Here is a 23,175-nt window from a genome sequence, read left to right as displayed (position 1 = left end):
TCATCTAAATAAACCATACTTAGACTTCTATAGACCTTTCTAGCTTTATGGGTTTTCACACACGTTCTCTAATTTAATCTTCACAAATGTGATTCCCCTTAGCCATGAGTCTAAGGGTCAAGGAATTCTGATCCCACATGGACAATTAAAATGACTGTCATGCAATGAGGCACCTTCCCGATGGCAGCACACCCTACCACATTAGGATCGCATGAACTCCTATAGGCAGGATAATTAGCAAGACCAACTCAAATTAGTTTTGTCCTTTTCTGAGTTAATGTCTTTCCAATTTTGCTTCTGGCTTACAGGAGGTAGTAGGCCTTATAAAAGTAAGTAAGGTAGGTTCTACATAAAATGGGATCAAGTCTCAGAGTGTGTAGAATCTCCCAGTAAGAGACCTTAGATACCATGTGGTCTGAGCACAACTCATAGACAACATCCTTGATTTTCTTCCCTTTTCTAGAATACCTCCAATAACAAGGGATATCTCACCTTATTCAGTAAGCTTACCACTGGCGTTGATGCTATTCTGGTTCAAGCCACTACCATCTCTCATCTCGCTGATTGCGATAGATTCTGAATCTTAACAAGTCTTCCTGCTATCACTCTTATCCTGATCTAATACTCATGGTCTATTCTCCACACATCAGCAAGCGATCGTTTAAAAATGTAATCAGGCCCAGTTATTCTCAGGCTTGAAGTCCTCTAAGGTATGCCCACCATACTTAAAAGCTAACTCGAAATACCTAACCACGGCCTCTAAGGCCCAGTGTGACCTGGCTCCTGCCTGTCTCCTTCTTAAGTGCTCAGTGCTGACCACACAGGTCTTCTGCTGTCCTTCCAGCGCACGGATCTTCTTCCCATTTCACAGCCTTTGCACTCTGTTCCCACTGCCTGAAAGACTTTTCCATTCATCTCTGGGTGGCATATTCTCTCATTCATGCAGGCCAGCGCTCAGACATCATCTTCTCAGACCACCCTAACTAAAATAGAGCCCTCCCACTGAATCACTCACAAACCCTTGACCCGACTTACTTTTCATCACAGCTCTTATTGCTCCCTGATATGATATAATATGTTTATTTGTGCAGATGTCTATTGTCAGTCCCCTGTCACTAGACAGGAAGTCCCATGTTGGAGGGACTTTGTCTTTTCCGTGCTCCACTGTTTCTCAGTGTTGCCACATAGAAGGTATTCTACAGATATATGTCAATTGAAGGAATAAATTGATTGTTAGAAAAATTTCCTTTCCAATTCAAGACTGAGTTTATGTGGTATGAAAGATGATGCTAAGATTCCATACCTGAGTAACGGAAAGAATGATGGAATGATGGAAAGAATGAGAGAATGGTGGGACAGACATCAGGAGTCATAGGACCAAAGGGTTGAGAGGCATCTAATATCATCCAGCCCACCCCCTTACTCTAGAGAGAGAGTTGGATGAGGACTTCATGATTATATGGCCACTACATCAGGGGCTGGAATCTATGTCTTCTGATTTCCCTGGCTTGTGTTCCTTCCAGGACATCACACCACCTCTTTACAAGGCAGGAGGAGGAGATGAGGCTGGGTTACAGATAAAATGGGAAAGGGAAGAGGCTACATTCTGCTTTGGACATGCTGAGTTTGAGGTGTCACTGGGACATTCAGATTCAGATATCACGTGCTGTTAGATGTATTAACAAAAAACAAACAAACAAACAAAAATGCTCATGCAACCTACATAAAAACAGCTGCTTACCCGGAAGATGCAGCTCCATGACAAGTCCCAGCCTTCCCTTCCAAATAGATTGCTCCAAGACTTGCTCTAGGTTGAAATTAAGGAGCTGTCACTGCTCCTTTTCCACCTGCCACCTGCCATGACCTCTCAAGTCTCCAGGGAGATCTTGCAGCTGAACTGATATCATGCAATTTAGAAATAGAAAAACCCATCAGAGATCTTCTAATCCAGCTCCCGGCATTCTAACAGACAAGATACTTTACGGATGAGGAAACACCAAGTGCAGAACAGATAGCTGAACTCAGAGTATGTGACTATTAAAGGACTCTGACGGTCCTTACCATTGTGTCCATTCCCAGGTTATGTATTTGTGGTTTAAAAGGACCTTTCAATCCTTTAAGCCTACAGAATAATTGACAGTAGCAATTTCAAGGGCTATGACAGATCAGTGGTAGAACTTTCTGGGCTGAAGAATCTGACCTGAGAAAGAAAGGTCTGGCTTGCGAGATACCAGGTGCCACTAAGTGGGACACTGTTCTAATACAGCTTGTATGAAACTGCCTGTTGGAGATGCTGTCTGGGGAATTCAGGTGACAGTGGGCCAGAAGGCCTTTCGGATGCCTTCCAACCCTGCATGAGTATTGGGGGCAGTTGGGAGAGGTTGATGAGATTTGGGGGAGATCTAAAGCAACCCCTTGTTCCATTTCTGGAAACAGTTCCTGGTGGAATTATTCCTCCAGCTCTGCACCACTGGAAATCTCCAAATCCTTCTTTCAGCATGAAGAAACGAAGCCTGAGCAGTTATGTTACCACAGAACACTGCAAGGACCATCAGAATATACTCTTCTTTTTATTTGTGAAACTTTGGTTGTTACCATATTCATTAATTTTCTCTGCTTCCTGAGTGTGTAGTGTTTGTTAAGATTTAGCCAAAAGAAACATAAAAGACTAGATAATTTGTTTAAAAACAGTGAAAAAGGTTTTGAAAAATCCTCTTTCTAATTCAAAGATGAGATTAGTACTATTACTGGAAAATGAATTGGTCTAGTCTGGCCATAAACACTTTACCATTTATGACAATAACACTAGCATTAATACTAAACACTGTGCATCTATTAATAGCAGTTTTCATTTTCATAGTGCTTTACCAACAACTAATTAATTAAACAAATCTATTTTAATTCGTTGCCATGGTAGTCAACAGATACGCAGAAATGCCTGCATCCATCAAATTTGTTCTTAGCTCCTGAAACATAATTCAGTTTGGGCAATAAATCATTATTATGTAGTGCTATAATGTATTTAGAATGAAAATTACTTTGTTCATAACGAAAAGATTTGCAAGTATACGTAGACACATGTGATATCAAATATTTATAACGTTTAATTTTTATGTTTGTTACCCATGAAAGATTTTTCTTTACTGAATCTGACAGCCAAAAATGGAAATCTCATCAGTAATTATTGCTCTGGGTTTATCTTCTCTATCGTGTTTGCTCCTGCACACCCATGCCAAGAAGAAGGTCTTCAGAATGAAAGAGATCTCAAAAAATTTTGCCGCTGAATTCACAGAGGGATCTATTAGTGTTTAGCCAGTGAGAAGAGGAGTCACAGGGACAGCAAGGGAGATGATACAGTCGCTATTTTCAAATGTCTGGGGGGCTGCTGGAATGGAAGAGAGGTGGGAATTGTGGTGTGTACTCTGGGGTCCAGACCAGAGTGAACATGAAGAAGCTACAGGGAGGCCAGTGTGATTTAGTGTGATGTGAAGATATGAACCTTCAGAGTAAATTCTAGAATAGTTGTTATAGTGAATGCTCTGGAGTCAAAAAGACGAGGCCTAAATCTACACTCTGTCCCTTCCTTCTGTAAGTCTGGCTACCTACCTGTTCTAAGCTGCAAGCCTGCTGCATGGAGTTGTGTGGGAACTGCCAAAGTAACACACCCAGCAAACTCACTTTCCTAAGTCTGTGGCTCATTGTGTTCTAAACCGACAAATTATTTCCCTTCATATCCAGAATGTTCTCTGCTTATAGTCACATTTCCCTAGGTATTTATTTATCTTTACCTTGTCATTTAACTGTTCTATCAGTGAGTAGACAATGAACCAGTCTAGGTTTTAAACAACATGGCATCATTTTCTTCCTTGTATTTATTGTACTCTAACACTGTATGAGGACCAGCGTCTGCCCAGTTGCTGGACGTTAGCACAGAAACTGCTGAAATCCATAGTTACAGGCTTGTCTGGAGGACTGTGGGGTCAGGTCCATCCCAACCACTTATGAGCTGTCTACTCCTGGGAGTGCTGCTCTCACTGTGATAATTGGCTCAGAATAGCAGGGAACCAAGGATGCCTTAATGCCTTTTGCAACAATCTGGATGGAACTGGAGACCATTATCCTAAGTGAAGTATCTAAAGAATGGAAAAACATACACCACATGTACTCACTATTAAATTGGAACTAACCGATGAGCACACGTGTGCACAGAGGGAAGTAAATCTCAATGGAAATCAATCAGAGGGAAGTGGGAGGAAGGGATGAGCGAAAATGTACCTAATGGGTACAATGAACACTATCTGGGTGACGGACACACTTATAACCCTCACTCAAGCATAACAAAAGCAATCTTTGTACCAAAAACATTTTTACCCCCGTAATACTTTGAAGTTAAAAATAAATAGCAGGGCACCCCCTGAAAACCTTGAAGCAAAGCCAAGAGGGAGCTAAGGGAAAAGGAAATGAGAAAATGAATACTAGGCAAAGGTGAGAGGGTTGGGTATAAATAGCAGGAGGGGAGAAAGAAAACATTTAGAAAAACAAGAGCTCAAAGTAGACAAGGAAAGAAGAGAGGCTTAAATGGCCCTGATTTTTAGCCTTAAGCATGACATCTATAGTTCTCTCAAATGCAAGAGAAACACTGTTCTTTTTTTGTTTGGTTGGTTATTATTTCTTATGTTTGTTTGTTTGTTTGTTTTGTGACGGGGTCTCATTCTGTCACCCAAGCTAGAGGGCAGTGGTGTCATCACAGCTCACTGCAACCGCAAACTCCTAGGCTCAAATGATCCTCCAGCCTCAACCTCCCGAGTAGCTGGGACTACAGGCGCACACCACCACACCATGCCTGGCTAATTTTTCTATTTTTTGTAGAGACGCAGTCTCACTCTTGCTCAGGCTAGTCTCAAACTCCTGGCCCCAAGCCATTCTCCTGCCTCAGCCTCCCAAAGTACTAGGATTATAGGCATGAGCCACTGCGCCCAACCTGGGAAACACTATGCTTTGGAGAAAATAAAAATTCAGCTTTGAAAAATAAAAAGATAGTAAAAGAGAAAGAAAAACAATCCATTTACAGATAGCAGACTAATATAATAATACATCATGACCAAATAGGGTTTATCTCAGAATCAATTCTAGCATCAATCATTTACTAACTATAACAGCATAGGCAGCTTAAAGTAGTATGTCCGGTATGGGCACTTTCCACAGTAAACCATGAACTGTGAAAAAAAAAATGAAAGGAGAAAACAATCTCATATCAAAAAATATGTTGATTATGTGTCTTTTTCTACATATGAAATAACTTTTTAAAATCACAGAATGTCTTTTTCCAAACAAAATGGATTTCAAGATAGGTCTCTGGTTTGTTTTTAACTGGTGATATTTATGTGGCATTTTCACCAAATGACAAATTTCAGAACATTAAACTAGCCCTCTTTCTTCAAGTTAACAGTTAACATTATTGTTAAGTTCTTTAACAATAATAATGGCATATTCAACTTATATTCACAACAAAATGAGATGCAAGTTCTACACTCTAACGTTAATGTTGAATATCCATCGGTACAAGGTACTAATACTTTTTTCGGAAATGTTTTCTTACCTGAAAAAATTTAATAGCAGATCAATAAAGCTTAAGTTACAAAATAAATCAACTTGGCTTTCAATTTTAATTTGTGTCTAAATATCATATTTAACATATGCACATAAGGGATAGACAGATAAAACATATCTCACTGTGTATATTTGTGTGTGTGTGTGTGTGGTGTGTGTGTGTGTGTGTGTGTGTGTGTGTGTGTGTGTGATTGGGAGTAGTACAAGGGAAGAAATGTTGAACTTTTAAAAAATAAAAGTTGCTCAATAAATTCTAAGTATATCTTTTAAATATAAAGTAAAAGCAAATTATTTAGAATTCATTTGACTAATGAAGACAGTGGTGGGAGTAAAATGACCAGATAGGACTCCGAGGCTTCACATTAACCTCCTTCCTTGGTCCCCTCCCTCCAGGTGTTCAGGGGTCTGAGCACCCCGTTCCTGAGTCATGCTGAGTGGGCAGAAGGGACTCCCCTAAGGAGGCGATCATTTCTTCAAAATAGAACAGATCGTGGGACATGTGCAATTAAGACATTTTTAAAGTAAAATATTATGATGTTTCTACCCAAACAATTGTTTCGCCACCTGTGCCACAAGTCTTTAAAAGAGTTTGTCTCATCTGCAAAATAGAGATTCAGTTAGATAATGTCTAGTGTCCCTTTTAGTTCTGTTTTCCTTCAGGTCTATGAATCTGAGTCTTTTGCTTGTGGTTTTATTTCCCCACCCCTACCTAGTTGGCATACAGAAACCAATTTATCAACAGAATGTCACCCACTTGCCTCACAAGTAGCACCCAATTGCATCGTGATGAGTCTAATGTATTTGTCGTTAATGGACTTTCATCCTGATTTTCCTTATTAGAGAGCTTTTTAGTCCATTTATTGGGAACGAAGGAAACACCCTCACCTACGTATGTGTTTAATATTTTTTCAGATTGTTCTTGACTTCATTGTGTCAAAAAACAAAGGTCAGCTCAGCAGAGCAGATAACACAAAGACTTTACATTTATTATAGTACTACTCTGTTCTCCAATGTAGTTTTTCTCCACATCACTTTTAAGTGTGGCAGATATTATCAAACTCATAATTGTTTTCAGGATACTCAATCCACATTTCTTTGAACAACAGAATTCTATTACAGCTTTCAAAACACATAATGATATGCTTATTATTGGTGCTTGATTGAGTGTAGTTTGAGCTAGGTATTAGTCCATGTAAGTAAAGTTCCTGCTATAATGGAAACCCTTACGTTTTTGGAGCTTAACAAATTGGAAATTTATTTCTTGCTTACTTCACAGAATGTGTGTTGGTGAATGCTCTGGTCCCTGGGAGCACTGACAACCCTCTAGCGCACAGGGAAGAGAACATGGAGGATCTCTGGCAGGTTGCAGATGTCAGGCCTTGAAGTGGTAGATATTACTTCCAGGACATAGTCCATGAACCGGAACTAGTAACGTAATTGGACCAAGAAATGTAGTCTTCCTTTGTGCCTAGGAGGAAATTGAAATGGTCTGGTAAACACAAGGCATTGTTTCTGCTGTGATCTTCTGTAGCAGTGAGTTATATTCAGCAAAGCATTGAAGAAGAAGGATATGAAAGAGAAAGTAGCTTATCCTTGTCTATTTTCCATGACCAAAATTAGGGTGTCACTCAAATGCTGTGACAATGACCATGTTGAATTCCTTCTATTTGGATGACTTAGAAATGAAGGAGTGGTAGATGGTTAGAAACTAAATTGATACGGGGATAGAGAAGATAAATGCTACATAGGGAGAAAGTGCATTTTTCTGCAGTGTATATGTGTGCGTGCACGTATGTGTGTGTTGGGGGGTTATTTACAGAATCTGGAGATATTCTCTGTCAGACATTGGCTCCATATTTTTGCCTGGATGTCTTACCTTCCACTCTTCTATGGTATAAACTTGTTTCTAATCTACACTATTTCCTTTGCTATTGAACTTAAGCTTAAGCTCTTTCTAAGCTGCAGCCTTAAGAAGCTAGAAAAAGAAAAGCAATTTAAATCCCAAGTAAGCAGAAGGAAGGAAACAATAACAATAAGAACAGAAACAATGGAATAGGAAACATAAAAATAATATAGAAAATCAATGAAACAAAAAGTTGGTTCTTTAAGATCAATAAAATTGATAAGCCTCTTGCTAAACTGATCAGGAAAAAATACACAGAAAACACAAATGACCAATATCAGCATCACAAAGACATTAAAAAATATGGAAATACTATGAAAAACTTTATGCCATTAATTTTGACAATGTAGATGTAATGGACAAAATTCAATACCCACTCATGATAAACAACTTTCAGCAAACTGGGCACTTTCTCAATCTGATAAAAGGCATGTACCAAAAGCTAACATTGTCCTTAATAGGGAAAGACTAAACGCTTTCCCCCTAAGTTAGAAACTAGGCAATGATGTCTGTTCTTATCACTTCTATTCAATATCATACTAGGGTTCATGACCACTGCAAAAAGGCTCTTTAAAGACGGTAAAACGGGGCTGGGTTCAGTGGCTCATGCCTGTAATCCTAGCACTTTGGGAGGCTTAGATGGGAGGATCACTTGAGCTCAGGAGTTCGAGACCAGCCTGAGCAAGAGCGAGACCCCATCTCTATTAAAAATAGAAAAATTAGCCAGGCGTTGTGGTGCACGCCTGTAATGCCAGCTACTTGGGAGGCTGAGGCAGGCAGGAGGATCGCTTGAGCCCAGGAATTTGAGGTTGCTATGAACTATGATGATGCCACTGCACTCTACCCAGAGTAACAGAGTGAGACTCTGTCTCAAAAAAAAAAAAGACAATAAAATTAGCTATGTAGAAAATTATAAGGATTTTATTTAAAAAGTAGTAGAAATAATAAGTGAGTTCAGCAAGGTCACAGGATACAAGATCAACATGCCAAAATAAAATTCATTTCTTTATATTAATAGTGAAAAATTTGAAATTACAATTAAGAAAATAATGCCATTTACAATAGCATAAAAAAGCACGAAATACTTAGGCATAAACTTAATAAAATACGGGCAAGTACTGCATAATAAAAACTGTATAACATTGCTGAAAGAAATCAAAGGAGACCTAAATAAATGGATATATTATGTTCACGTTGCAGAATACTAATTGTTGAGATTGTCAATTTCCTCCAAATTGACCTATAGATTCAATGAAATCTTGATTGAAATCCTAATCAAGGCATTTTTAAAGAAATTAATGTATTGATTCTCAAATTTATACGGAAATACAAAGAACCTAGAGTAGTCAAAACAATGTTGAAAAGGAAGAATAAAGTTAAAATATTTATACTACTCGATCGCAAGATTTACTACAAAGCTAATAATCAAGGTTTTGTATTAGTGTAAGGATAGACACATAGATCAATGGAAAAGAAGAGAGAATTCAAAAAATAGATCCACACATACATGGTCAATTGATTTTCAATAAGGTAATTCAATGGGGAAAGGATAATCTTTTCAAGAATGGACTTGGAGCAACTGGGCATCTATATAGGAAAAAAAGAACCTCCACCCTTAACTCATACCATATATAAAAGTTAATTTGTAATGGTTCATAAATGTAAACATAAGAGCTAAAACTATAAAACTTCTAGAAGCAAACATAGGAGGAATATCTTTATGACATTGCATTAAGCAAAGATTCCTTAGATAGCACAAAAAAACAATACAAAGCATAAAAAAATGGTAGATTGGACTTCATTTAAATTAAAAATTTTGCTCTTCAAAGATACTCAAGAAACTGAAAAGGCAAGCCAAAGACAGAGAGAAAACATTTACAAAATACAAATTTGATACAGAACATGTATCCAGGATATATAAAGAACTCTTACAACTCAGTAATAAGACAAAAAAAATGCATCTTAAAAAATTGGCAAAAGATTGAAACAGACACTTCACAAAAGAAGACTCACAAATTGAAAATAAGGGCATGAAGGACGCTCAATATCATCACGAAGAAATGCCAGAGAAACTACAATGAGATACTACTACACACTCAAAAGGCTAAAGTTTTAAAAAAAATTCTGACAGTACCAAATGTTGGCCACAATGTACAACACTGGAGCTGTCATACATTGCAGATGGGAATGCAAAGTAGTATTAATAGCATAGCCACTTCAGAAAACTGGCAGATTTTTTAAAAAGTAAAATTAAATATACATTAACCATATGACCCAGCAAGATCACCCCAGGGTATATATCTAAGAAAAAACATGTATACACAAAAAATTAAACGTGGATGTTCATATTATTTTATTTGTAATAGCCAAAAGATGGACACCACCCAAATGTCCATCAACTGGTGAACAGAAACAAACTATATGTCCATACAACTGAACACTACTCAACAATAAAGAATGAATTACAGATCCATATAAAAACATGGATGAATCTCAAAAGCATTATGCTATGTGCAAGAAGGCAGAAACAAAAGGTCTCATACTATGTAAATCCATTCATATGGAATTATAAAAAAGGCAAAACTACAATGAGAGCAAATCTGTCTACAGTTGCTAGGATTCAGCGTCTGGAGAGATGGGATTGACAGCAAAGGGACATGCGACCTTGGAGGGTGTGAGTAGGGGGTGAACTATCTCGATTGTGGTGATGCTTACACAACTCTATACATTGCCAATGCTCATGGAATTGTACACATAATTGGTGAGTTTTACAGTATGTAAATTATACTTCAAAAAAGCTGATGTTGAAGGAAAAAAATCCAACTTTTCTCTGGGGTTTCTGACTATGGATTAATACAAATCAAAAAATCAAATAGCTGCTGTCACAGAATTTACAAGTGAAGTGACTCAAAAACACTACTCCGTCAGAATTCAGCCTCAAAAATTCATCAACTCTTGCAGGGAACTCAGTAGTTATGTCCAGAGTGAGAGTCTTTGATGGGGAAATTGGGAGAGATCTGATAGATATTTTTTCCTTTTAGAAACACCTAAAATTATAGGGATTTCCAAATGTGAGAGTAATAAGGCATGTACTGTGTGACAAGAATTCTATTTAAAGTCCTCCTTCTGACTTTGTTGACAGTGTTTACCAACATTTATCTCTTTAGAGCCACTGAAATCAAAGGGATTCTTAAACAACATGCCATTCTCGCCCAAAATAAGGAGAGGGAATTCATTCATTCATTCATTCACTCATTCAGTGAACATTTGTTGAGCACTCCTACATGCTAGGCAATGTGCCCAGTGCTAGAAATAAAAACTAAATATATAAAAAAAAGGCGTGGCCTCTGCCCTCTGGGGAGCTGTCTAGCTTGAGTTCCTTGGGGTCACGATTCAGAATGTTGAGAGTCAACTTCTGGCATTTGCCATTGTCATTAAAGTCTTGCCAAAAAAACTGTGAGAATCATGAAATAAAGACTGCTTTTAATTAAAAGCTCTTTATATCCTAGAATGCAGGAATTTGGCAAGCAAGAAGGCCATCCTTGCCATTCATAGAAAAGGAAATGGAAGCTTCAGAACTGGAAGGTCCCATGGTAAAAGAAAACTGTTTCTCTATTCACACAACACTTCTGACACCAAATGTGTGGGTTTTGTCCACACCAGGCAATTTTCCAATTCTTTGTAGACACCAACGGGGTGTCCTATAATCCAGTTCAATTCTTACACTGTCTACCTGGAGTTAGCGTCCCACAAGTTAAAGGTCTCAATCCCACAAGACTGTCCCCACTTCAGGTGTCCACAGCAAGTCTGGGGTTGCCACCTATATTTCTGACCAACTGGCTATAGACTGGGGGTTCCCACAACTCCTTTCTCAGGTTGGATAATTTGCTAGAATGGCTCACAGAACTCAGGAAGACCGTTTGCTTATGTTTACTGGTTTACTATAAAGGCTACAACTCAGGAACAGCTAAATAGGGCAAAGTCTGGGGGGTTTGTGGGGTTTCCATGCCTTCTCTGGGCACATCACCCTTCCAACACCTCAATGTGTTCACCGAACCTTTGAGCACATCGAATCTCCTTGTTCAAGACCTGTTATAGAGCTTAACCTCCAAATCTGCTCTCCCCTTCCCAGAGGTCAGTGTTGGAGCTGAAAGTTCCAACCTTCTAATCACGTGGTTTCACTGATAACTAGGCCTATCCTGGGGCTGTCTAGGGGATCCACCCTAAGTCACCTCCTTAGTGTAAACTCACGTGTGATCAAAAGGAGCTCCTTCAGGAATAACAGAAGACTCAGGAAATTCCAAGGGTTCTAGGAACCAAGACAAAGACCAAAAATGTTTCTTCTTATCCCACACATGGTTAGACAGTGAGTGAGCTGGGGCCTTTTCTGTCTCCTGACTCCAGTTCAACATCCCAGAGGTCCCTGGGCTTGTCTTCATCGCCTCCCTCATCAATCCCTGCAGAGCAGCGGCTTTCTAAGCTCTGCTGTCCTCTTGGACACATTCCAGGGTACTTTAACAATTTGAAAACACGCAGACAGGTAATTTCCATAGGTCATTTCTATCCTGGAAAAAAACTATTATAAGTGAAATGCTTATTTCAGCAAAGACATGTTTTCTATGGAATCCCCCTTTGATACAAATACTGATTTTGAAGCCATTCCTTTTCCTTCTTTCAACAGTTTTAGAAAATGTGATGTGTTCTTTTAGGGACATAGGGACTTTTTCCTCACATGTTTGCAGGCATTATTTTGGCAGTAAAGCATTTTCTTGGTGGAGCAGAGGGATGCAGATAGGTTTCCAAGCATGAAACAGAAAGGCAGCTGCAACTATGTATACAGGTAAAGATTTGCTTCTCAGAAAAATAAACCATAGCAATTATATGGTGCCTTTGTACCAAACTTTCATTTGTCATTTATTTAATGCATCCTGTGTCCCCAACACTGCGTGCGTGAGACAGTGCCATCCAATAGAATTCTCTGCATTCATGGAAACGTCTAGAGCTGCACTGTCTAAATATAGCAGCTATTAACCACTTGTGGCTGTTGAACACGAAATATGAATAGTGAGACCAAGAAACTGAATTTTTAAATTTAATTTCCTTTTAATTTATTTAAATTTAAATGGCCACATGTGGCTAGTAGCTACGGAATTGGACAGTGCAGGGGTGAGGAATAGGAAATATGAAGTGTCTTAATATTCACAATGTGGTTGTAGAGGATTGGGCTGCAGGTGTTTTTTTCAGAGGTGTCTGCTCACAAGGGTACCAGCCTTTCAGAATCATCACTGTCAAACGTAAGAATCTACAATGGAGGCAATGAAGTCCATATCCTATGTGCAGGATGGCAGAATGGGGCCCTTTTTATCTCGGGTTCTACTGAGGTGCCAATGTAATACATGGCAACGGATATCACAGTTGAATGTGAGACAACCTCCATCCTAGGTGCAGAGTTTTGAAGAAATGGTTCTGAGACCCTGTTCCACAATCTTGGATCCTCCCAGTCAGATCAAAGCTATAAAAAGAAGTGAGAGTAAGAAGAGAATGGGAGGAAACACAGATGAAAGCTATTGCCTGCCTCTACTTCCCATTAGGGGGAGAGGTGGGAGGTGTGTCTCTCTAACCCCAAGCCTAGCAAAGGGACTTGAAAGAGACCTCTTGGACACATCTGAAATTGATCCTTGTAGCTGGAAAACACTGATGATGGTGGCTTCATTCATGCCCTAGAAAACTCATGGAGATTGCTTCTTCCCAGGAAATCTAGAGTGAGGAAGGGTTGACCAACTGCTTTTGGGGAGAGACAAAGAAAGCCCTTGCTGTGTGGCTGGGATCAGCCCACACTCCCAGAGTTGCTTAGTCAAGGGGCATGTGTGTGTTTCTTGTGGACCAGATGTGGTGTGGGCCATGTGCAAGGGAGTTGGCATGAGCTCTGTCTTCTTGGGCGTCTACCCAGTAGGGTGGGCAGGAGAGGGAGAGTCTCAGTAGGAAGAGGAGGTGTCCCACTAGGTACCTAGGGCTGAGGAACTGGAAAGAGGGCCTCGTCCACCCTCCCTTTCCCACTGTGCACTTCCAGATGAAGCAGGGGAGAAGATTTAATGCTAAGTCAAGTTTGGACTAAGGCCTGGATAGTTTAATTATTGAATTGATACTGTATTTAGAGGACCTACAAGTGAGCTAAACAACTTCTGAGCTTGCCAAGTTTTCTTCTAAAGCCAGGGGAAAGTTTCTCCCACTGAATAAAGGGATCATTGAAGATAGTTTTGATCAACCAGGAATGGAGCTTACTCAACATCCTGATTATGATACGTATACGGATTTCATTAGATTTTCTCATTAGCAATTCCAAGAAGCTGTGGATGTTAGTTCTTTCGTAACAAAAATAAACAAAATATGGATTAATTTCTGTCAGCCCAGAAACCTATATATTAACTAAATCTGTCTTTTTAGATAATTCCAGAAGTAATTATTTAGGAAAAAAAAATTCATGACCGAATATTAGTAACACTAGGTCAGGCACAAAAAATAGCTTGAGACAAAGTGAAAGATTGCTAGAATTATAGGCATATAACACTCTCACTTTCATTCTCCTTGAAAATAATAGAATAGTGTTGATAAAAAGAGAAGTGATGATTGCAGGATGTAGGGAGTGAGCAGAATACAAAAACTGCTGATTGAAAACTTTAGAGAGAAAAATATTTCATATAAAAATAATCTGAAAATATTCCTTTAAGGAACATTTCTTTGTTTTCCTCCTCCTTCACCTTCTGCTCCTGAAAAGACTCATCAACTGTTCTTACTCATCTCCCTGTTCAGCGTTAGAGTGCATCGGGCCCTCCTCTTTTCTCTTTACCATCCACTCCTTTGCTAATCTCACTCAGTTTCATGGGTGTAAATGCCATCTCTGTTTTAACTTTCAAATACTCAGCGCCAGCTCCTACCTCTCCCTTGAATTCTGGTTTCAGACATTCAGCAGCTGACTCAGTGCTTCTGCGGGATGTCTAAAAGGAATCTCTAACTTAACATGTCTAAAACTGAGGACCTGCTCTCCCATCCTGAATCTTGTTCCTTCCACAGTCTTCTCTAGTTCAATTCATGCAACTCCACCTTTCTAGTAGTTCAGCCCCAAGCCCTCGAGTCACTTTGACTCTCTTTCTCTTACACCTTACATCCATCTTTCAGCAAATCCCTCTAGTTCAACCTTCAAAATACAACCAGAATCTGAACACTTCTTACCACCACCTTTGCTACCACCCTGGCACAAGCTACCATCATCTCCTGCTTGGGTCGTTGCAGTAGCCTCCTAATTCACCTCCCTGCTTCCAACACATCATACGGGTTGAGCCTGGTAAAACATGTCAGATCATATGACTCCTTTGCTCAAAATCTTCCAGTGGCAGTTAAAATCCCAGATCCTTACAACAACCTGTAAGACCCCATCCATCATATCTCAGACCACCTTTCCCCTGCTCACTCAGCCCTAGGCACACTGACCCTCTGGCTGTGCTCAGAACACATCAGCCAAGATCTCAGGGCCTTTGCACCTATAGTTACTCACATATCTGCATGGCTTTCCAACTCCATCAGGTTTTTATTCAAATTTCACCTTCTCAGTGAAACCTTCTCTGAAAACCCTTTGCAACCCTCATTCCACCTGACCCTACACTCCTTACACATTATACCCCTTCCTTGTTTTATTTTTCTCCAAAGCACTTATCACATAACATACATACAACATCCCATGTATTTACTTATCTTGCTTATTTTCTGTCTTCTCAAGCTTACTAGACTGTAAGTGCCATAAAGTAAGGGGTGTTTTGTGTATGGCTATAGTCAGTAAACTACACCTAGCACATAGTAGGTGCTCAACAAATATTTGTCACATGAATGAATGAAAGAATAGCTATTCATAAAGGTAATAAAAATAAGCTGAAACCTTTGTATATGTATATTTTAGTGTTATTTCACCAGACTTAGCCTAACTTACTTGGGCTATGGGGACAAGGGCAGCTGAGTGCATCCTATGCCTCAAACCATCCTCTGATCTAATATTCCTTGTGCACTTAACCTCAAGGCAAGCAGTACCTGCTCCCTCCTCGATCTTTCCCTGACTTCTTCAACTTCTTTGCTCTCTTCAGTTGCCAAAGCACATTGGCCACATTTCTGCTCTTGGCTTCTTTTCTCTTATTCCTTTTATCTACCCAGCACCCACTCAGGATTTGGCAAAGCCCCACTAGGAAAATGCCATGGTGAGTTTTGTCTTAGGCATATCCTCTCGGCTCCATGTTGGGCTATTGAAATTGCAGCATAACATAATGTTAGGTAATATTTCTGCCTGGGTCATGGCAAATTTCAATTCAACAATTATTTATTGTGCCCTACTATGGACCAGGCTCAGCGCCGGAAACTAGGAATACAACAGTAAATAAGACTGACACTTATGTTCTTTAATATATCAATGGTTTGTGTGCAGTGGGTGTATGATTTATAAAGCATCCTATCTGTGCACCAAAGCATCCCGAGGAGGCCTTCTAATTGCAAATACTGTAGAGCTTAGTGTTGCTTGCGTATTTAAAATAAAATCCGTTTTCTTTAAATGCATACTCTAAAACTCTTGGATTGTTTGAGAATCCAGGTAATAAAGAGGAGTGAACCATAGATCGCAATGGAAAAATACTTAAATTTCTTGCTTTTTTGACATGAAATAAGTCATATCTATGAAATGGCAAAATTCATAATGGAGATTAACAAAAATAAGTTAATTTAAGAGCATTTACCTGAAGCCTGGGGAACTCAACTGTTTTCACTCTTCCTTCCACCCCTGGTTTTGGCTGTGCATTCCTTTCCAGACCTAAGTAAATTACCTTGGCTTTCACCTAAAATAAGGAACTTGTCTTCTGACTCTTGTAAGTATAGACTTGGGCATCCAAGTTTTAGGTCTTCAGACTCACCTGGTTCAAGAAAGGCTATTTTTGTTTGGTTTTGTATCAATACCTTTAACTTTAATCACCAAACATATTCCAAATGGCTCTCTTTCTCTACCATTTGCATGATCTTCTTAGTGTCATGTTTATTAGTACCCACATGATACATGTGCATGCATACACACAGACACACACGTCTGCATCTCACAACAGTGCAAAGGACAATTCACAGACCTCTCTCAGGCTTTCAGTCTAAGTCAATGAATGGGCTATTTGAAATTTTTACTTGATTCAAAATCTTATATTTTTCTTTTATATACAGAGCAATGCACAGCTCTTCAGTGTAATTTCAATAGGTTTTAACAAATGTAACATCACCCAAATAGAACATCTGTATCATCTTAGAAAGTTTCCTTATGCCTCATTTTTTAAAAAAGAGCATTCAATATTAACCAACCACTGCATAAAAAAACTTCAAATGCCCTAAAATCTTACAGTTATATATGAAAGAAACTTGAGAGGTCTTTCAAAATTTGACAACACACAAAAAGCGTAAATGCTATTATCAATAATGAATGTGAGGCTGGAACTTTTCTAAAATGTCAATAATAAAAAAATAAATTGTAATCAACCATGCTAGAGAAAAGACTGGCTATCTTTAATTCTATACCATAGAGAATGATGTTACAAAATCATTCCACATTTCACACCCACTAAGATGGCTATAAGCAAACACACAGACAACAACCAGTGTTGGTGAGGATATGGAGAAACTAGAACCCTCATACTTTGCTGGTGGGAATGTAAAATGGTGTAGCTACTGCAGAAAAAAATTTGAAAGTTAAACATAGAGTTACAATATGACCCATGAATTCTACTCTAGATAGAATTAAAAAGAGAAATGAAAACTTAACATCTAGAAATGGGGGTTCTTACTCCATTTTCAATATTTCACAAAGCCTAACAAAATATTTACACACAGGATACATGCTGGCAAAGTGAGATGTCAACATTTACTTGATTTGCTTCAGACTTTGTCAACTTAGTACTGGTAACACAGGTTAATTTATGCTAATCAGAACCTCTAACAATTTAATCTTCAATGATTTAAACTTGGAAAAACAAATGATTTATTTAATATATGTGATCAGCTTTGCAAGTAAAATCTTAAAACGTTTTGGCTTCAGGGAGGAAAAAACAACTCCCTTTGTGATGAAAATGGGAAACACATTGCCTAACTTTCAAAATGCTTCTTTATCGAACATTCACTACGGGCCAGGAACTTTATATAATTTATCATGCTAATAACAGTTCTGCAAGGCATTATTAACCCAATTTTATAATGGAGGACACAAAGGCTCAGATTATAGGTGTCTATTTCCAAATCCCTTAACTAGTAAGTTCATGTAAATCTAGGTCCGCCCTGCCTCCTATATGATTCGTTATGTCTGGGTTTATGAGTTGTTGGTTAATTTTCCAGGTAAAGCCCACCAGGCCAGTCCTCGAGGTCCAGGGTAGTAATCACATTTTGTACCTGGTCTTACTTCTGATTCTTTGCCACCAAAATCATCAGACCCACGCCAAGGTGCAAGTAAGGCAGGAATTTATCAGGAATAGGCACACAGGGACTGTCTCTGTAGGGCATTTGTGTAAGGGTAAAGGAACATGCATAAACGGGAAATATGCCCAAGTGACTGGGGTGCTTCAAAACCTACTCATCTGCTCTTACTGCTGCTCTAGCAGGGGGAGCACGAGCCGCGGTCGTTTGTCAGAAGTTGGAATGGATTTGTGTAAATGCACCCATTCCCCCTCAGTCTGGTTCCTCTGGTGGGTACCACCGACTGACTTTGACAGATGTGGATGGGGCAGTCAAAGCAAAAGTAGGCGACTCATGTGGCCTTGCTGCATCTTACTGCGCTCAGTGGACTCAGAGCAAGTGAACTCACCGGGCAGCCCGCGGCCACCAGGGGACCTGATCCCACCCCCAACTCTAAGCACGGCCAACTTAGTCACTTCTCTTCATTTGGGCATCTTTTACTGACTTGAAAAAGACTAATGTTTGGAACAATAAAGCTGTAAGACAAACATGGGACTACTGTGCATCGGCCAGGGCGTCTACCTCCAGGTGTTTGGACTTTGCAGAGTGAAAGGGGGTGGCTTTTAGGTCCCCCCTCCCTCTACCAGAGGAGGGCGCCGTTCCAGCCCTTTCCTCTGCGGCACAGATCAAGGGGCAGAGAAGAAAGGTGCCGGTCGGTGGCACTTCTGATAGCAAATGCACTTTTAAGTGCCCTGTCCCCCGGCACGCGCTCTCGGTGAGGGACAGTCCCGGGCAAGGCTGCGGGATGGATGGGAGTGAGCGCCGTCCTCGGGCGGATCCGCCTCAAAGGGGAATGGACCTTCACTGGGTCACGGGTCCCCGGGACCAAAGGCACCGGCGAGGGCTCGTTGCCCGGGGAGCCCGGTCAGAGACGCCGACAAGCCCCAAGCCCGACGCCGGCGGACCCCCTGCTCGGCTGCCCCGGGACCCCAGGGGGACGCGGGGGCCCGCGCCCGCCCGGCTCTCGGCGTCGCCGCCCGGGACCCGGCGAGACGGCGCCCGGCTCGCGGCTCCCCTCGCACGGCCCTTCCTGAGAGGAAACAGCAGGGAAAGCGCCACTCACTTTTCTCGGGCTGGGAAAACTGTCAGGGAAGAAGACAAAGCAACAGGCAGGTTTCCGCTCCCGGGCTGGAGGCCGGGCCCAAGGAGAGCGCGGGGCCCCGGGAGGCGGCGGGGGGCCCGGGCTGCCCCAGGGCCGAGCGCTCAGGCCGAGGTCGGGTCCCGCCGCGCCCCCGGGGCCCCGCCCCCGCGCCTGCGGCCCCGCCCCTCCCTCGCTTTTCCCGGCGCGCCGGCCCCGCCCCCAGCCCTCCCCCTCCCCCTCTTCACCCCACCCCCAGCCGCCGCCGCCGCCTTCGCTTTGACGTTGCCGGGGGCCGGGAGGGCGGCCGCGGCGGGCTCCGCAGCCTGGGCAGCCTCCGCCAGGGAGCGCGCCGGCCGCCGCCGCTCGGCCGTCCCGGGAGCCCAACAAAGAGCACGCGGCGCCGGCCGCCCGCACTCGCGCCCTGAGGCTCCCGGCCCCCGAGCGCCCCGCGGCGGTTTCGGCGCGGCGGCCGGCGCGGGCGATGGAAGATGGACGGGAGCGACGCCGCGGTGAGGCTCCGGAACGGCCGGGCCGGGGCGCGGGGCGCGCGCGTGTCCGCCGTCCGACGGGGGGTCTGGCTTGCTTTGTCGCTCCTCGGTCCCTCAGGGTCCCCGGGGCCACTTGTGTGTGTTTGTGTCTTGGCGACGCGTTCTGGCAACTATTTTCCTTTTTGCGCTTGCTTTCTTTGTGTTTGTCGGGAGCCCAGAAGGATCAACTTTGTGGTGTTAAGGTTTAGGGGTTTTAGTTCATCCCTCTGCTTTGAAAACCTAAGACCTGAGAGAAAAGCTTGAGTACTGGTTCTTGCTTAAAGATCAGGAGGAGGAAAGCACTAGAGGACCTGATGTGCCGATTTGACTCTGCCAAGTCAGTCCTTGTATTTAGGGACTATCACGTTTCTGTCAGAAAGAAAAAAAAAAAAAAACCTCGACAAACTTGCATTGAGCGAGCAAACAGACAAGGGGAGGTTATTCGGTGTAATATTCCCAGTGGCTTTTAAAGACGTTTGCATCATTCAATTTTACATGCATTTAACTTTATCCATTGTTTTCAGCTGAATGTTCTGGGAAATGATGTTCTGAGATTAAAAAAAAAAAAACAGGTTAACACAGATTAGACAACGTGGGGTTGGAATGTTGTCGGTGACCTAAATAATAAATGATTAATTTCGGCATTCCGGGTGATAAAAGATATTAAACACTCAGTAGGCAGAGGAGGTAATGGACACTACGATTTCATTCTCCGGAGACTGGTCTCCTGACAGTGGGATCCAAGATTTCGCCTCCACAGTCACTCTTGAGTGGCTCCAGGTGTTGGGGTAGGCAAGCGGGAGATCTGGAAAATTACTGTAAGTGGGATTCTGGCAGCAGATGCTTCCATTCATTAGTTATAATTGAGTACGTGCAGAGGATTTTGCAAAGCCCAATAGCCAGGTGAGTAAGACAGGATTTCTGCTCTCAAGGAGATTGCTTTCTAGTAGGAGAAAGAGACTTATGCATAGGTTTAATGATGGAGGATCCCAGAGGAAGGAGAGGCTCTGGCTCAAGGGCTTGGAAGTTCTCAGAGAGGAGCTGGCAGTTGAGCTGGACCTTGGAAGGGAGGGATTGGTTGGGTTTTTGTGAGATGTGGGGGAAAGGATGTTCCCTGCTGAAGGAAGGGAAATACAATTTCTAGCCACTTCCAAGAAATACTTTGCCATCCTTTCTTTTCCGGGAGTGTTTACAAATCAAGAGATTTTCTTTTAGTACGTTATTACATTCCTCTTCAGCAGTTAAAAATGCAGCATGTTCAACAGAACCAGTAAAACAAATGCAAAAGAAGCTAGCATCTCCTCAACCAATTTTTAGTGGCTGGGTGCATGTCCTTCTACAGCTTTCTTATATTCATCCACAAATGATTTAGTCTTGTTTGTCAAATATTACATTAATAAAAGCTCTTTGTGCCAAAAGGAGCAGAGCAGTTGGTACCAAGGAAAACACTTGGACTAGTAGGTAGGACACCTGGCATGTAGGTTTTGCCACTGATTGGGTGAGTTTTTGTCACTGTCATGGGCAAATCATTTAACCTGTGTTGTATTAAGTAGCTCAAGTTTCTCCTCTGTAGGGTGAGGGGATTGGGTTGATACATGCTCTCTCAGAGCCTTGTAGCTCTAACATTTTATGTTTCCATGCCTAGACTTGTGTATGCATTACTTATTCATGGATGTACTCCTAATTTCACATTCTGAATATCTCTGTGTTCTATGAATGGATCAGCACTCTTATCCTGGCTATTGAATTTGTGAGAGTGATTAAAGCTGCAAAGCTAAAATAACCTTTTTAAGGTGAAATTCCATGGTTGAATGTTATTTTTAAGAATGCGAGAATAAGAAGCTTGATTTGCAAACCTGAATGTGTGTTTGCTTTAAAAAAGTTTTGTGGACATTGTTCCCTTCATTTGTGACCAAGGAATAATACATACCTTATTAGGTACTTTTTACTTAAGCGGTTCAAGTTTGCTTTTAATTAAAGTAAATGCTAGCAATGAAAAAAATGGGGAACCTTGGAAATCTTATAGGCTAGTAAATCTTGGGAATTTGGAAATAAAAAAATAAAATAAAATTGAAAAGCAGATCATTGAAAAAAGAATTCAGAGACACTGTCCATCAATGTCTCTGTTCTCTTTCGAAAACCTTGATATTTATGTATTTGTTTGCCAACCGAGATGGAAAATATTTGAGTGGAATTTAGCCTGGCATTAATTGAAGAAAACATGTCTAAGGCATGACTCTTTTTAGAGGTGATTTTTTTTTCCTTTATAGAAATTCTGGAGTGATTTGTTATGCATTATTTATAAACTAAGACACCAGTGTGGTAATGGGTTAATCTCAGCCTTGGTTAAGAGCTGCTGAGGCAAAAACCATGTGAACATTAAAGTGTGTACGTGCTTTGGCTTCAAGACTGGTTTGTTTGAGGTTTATGTGGGGTAATGTTGTCATTTGGCAATTACAAAAAGAGCATATCTTTGGGTTTGGGTTGGAGTAGGAGGTGAGTTATGGATAATGATCTTTCTCAATTTTTAGAAATGAATTCAGACATGATTGAGGTTTAGGCAGACTGTGAAAAATCTGATGATCAAAGTCCGTGTACTGTACTTTGTGGATCAGCTTACAGAAGGCTGGGGGTCTAGTCTAACCTTGAATCACTGCTGCTGTCATGATTCTCAACGTTTAGGGGTTTTTCCTGGACAGTTGGTCCTCGGCTTCCTTTGGAGATGTTTCACCTTGAATTCTGCCTCTCAGTTCTTCCTAGTTTTTCTACAGTTAAAACAGCCTGGCTTTATTTTAGGGAAGTACAGGATCCAGATGAAATCCTCCAGAGCATTTGTTCAGAGTGTCCATGTCTTGACAGCTTGTGTTGATTGCGATATTGTATACAGACTGAGAGATTTGCTGGAAAGAATTTAAGTGGTGGCATTATTTTTCTGAAAGAGCCTTTCCGAGTTACATGACCATCTTCCAAAGACATTTTTCACAAGTTCCAAATTAAGTAGTGTTAGTTGTAGTGGCTGTTGCAGTTTACAATGGAGAAAAAGGATAATTTGCAACATGTAGTTAACAAGTTATTCTTAAATCCAAATTACCAAATTTCCATGTCTCATTTGAAAATAATATGCAACTTTTAACATTAATATTCTTTGCTTGTGTTATTTACATAAAAATAGCACATGTCCCTGCAGTACTTTTTGCCCTACTTAATGAATGATTTTTCACTGTGCCCAGAAGGTCAACAAACTGGGGCCCAGCTGGTACTGAATGGGCAGGAACTTTGTTGACACTCCAGGGCACAGAGGTGGCCCAGCGTTTTCTCTCTTGTGACACCTGTGGTGTGATGGATCCGCCAGCTCCTTTCTCCTTCCCTCCATGAGACAGCCAGGCTGTGGCCAGGGCTGACCACTCACTCCTTGGGGCTTGCTTTACAGCAAACAGCCATCTGGTTTGAAACTCCCTTTTCTCTGAACGTAAATTAGTGAGGTGAATCAGAATAATTCGTACAAGTTGATGGATATTTTTAAAAGACTATTCTTGGAG

General features: G+C 41.2%; 1 long non-coding RNA gene across 1 annotated transcript; it reads right to left on the bottom strand.

Moving 5' to 3' along the window:
• Window positions 1-6,575: 6,575 nt before the first annotated feature.
• On the bottom strand, window positions 6,576-19,257 carry LOC123626421. The gene is made up of 2 exons (XR_006730848.1): window positions 19,092-19,257; window positions 6,576-7,078 (listed from the first exon to the last, which is right to left on the bottom strand). It is a non-coding gene; the product is annotated as an uncharacterized LOC123626421 (long non-coding RNA).
• Between the last annotated feature and the right edge of the window lie 3,918 nt (window positions 19,258-23,175).

Source organism: Lemur catta, chromosome 22 (genome assembly GCF_020740605.2).
Source record: "Lemur catta isolate mLemCat1 chromosome 22, mLemCat1.pri, whole genome shotgun sequence".
In the NCBI taxonomy this organism is placed as follows: Eukaryota; Metazoa; Chordata; class Mammalia; order Primates; family Lemuridae; genus Lemur; species Lemur catta.
The sequence above is the reverse complement of the archived record's forward strand: the minus strand, read 5'-3'. Positions and strand labels throughout refer to the sequence as shown.